Below are 1,045 nucleotides of genomic sequence, written 5' to 3' on the forward strand. Positions count from 1 at the left end.
ACATATGAGTGAAATCATACAACATTTGCCTTTCTCTGACTGACTAATTTCATTTAGTATTATACTAAGTCCATCCATGTCATTGCAAATGACAAGATTTCATTCCTTTTTATGGCTGAATAATATTCACCATACATGTATATATATCTTCTTTATCCATTCATTAGTTGATGGGCACTTGGGCTGCTTCCATATCTTGGCTATTGTAAATAATGCTGCTATAAACATACAGGTACATGTATCCCTTGAATTAGTATTTTTGTATACTTTGGGTAAATACCCAGTAGTGTGATTGCTGGATCATAGGATACCTCTATTTTTAACTTTTTGAGGAACCAGTATACTGTTTTCCAGAGTGGCTGCACCTGTTTACATTCTTAACAACAATGCACAAGGGTTCATTTTTCTCCGCATCCTCACCAAAACCTGTTGTTTGTCTTGTCAATTTTAGCCATTCTGATAGGTAAGGGGTTGATATTGCATTGTGGTTTTGAACTTAAAAAGACAGTCCCTTATTAGCATGGTACTTCCTGACTTTTGGGACAGAACGTTGATAGAACCACTCCAAAAAAATGGTTCTCATTATCCAGGATTTCTTGTAAAACCAAAGACTAGCTGCTAGTGTTTATCAAACTATAGAAATGATCCCTGAAAGTATAGTCTTACTGCTATTGTTTATCTTTCCCCTTCACAACTTGGGTATTAACAGCTTTAAAGATAAACAGCAATCCCAAGCATAAGTCTGACTGCATTTGCATAAAACAGTAGAGATTGCTTATCCTTTCCTGCCATCAATCCTCGTTTCCAGTTCTTTCCCCTACTAATAAATATCCTTTGTGGAATTTTTCCCCCTAGAACACCACACATTCATCTACATTAAAAACCTGTTCATGTAGATATCTTTTGTCCTCAGTGTTTTATTTAATGTTGTCTGGAAATTTGTCCACTGCCTCTTCATTGGCAGAAGCTTATCTTCTGTTCTTTTGATAATTTTTAAGCCAAACTTCTTTGTAAAATTATTAAACCATCCTTTACCAGCATTAAA

General features: G+C 35.1%; 1 pseudogene; it reads right to left on the reverse strand.

Annotated features, from left to right (window-relative positions):
- Positions 1-528: 528 nt before the first annotated feature.
- Positions 529-664, reverse strand: LOC123935745 (annotated as a pseudogene).
- Positions 665-1,045: the final 381 nt, after the last annotated feature.

The sequence above is a fragment of the Meles meles genome, chromosome X (assembly GCF_922984935.1).
Source record: "Meles meles chromosome X, mMelMel3.1 paternal haplotype, whole genome shotgun sequence".
NCBI classification, from domain to species: domain Eukaryota; kingdom Metazoa; phylum Chordata; class Mammalia; order Carnivora; family Mustelidae; genus Meles; species Meles meles.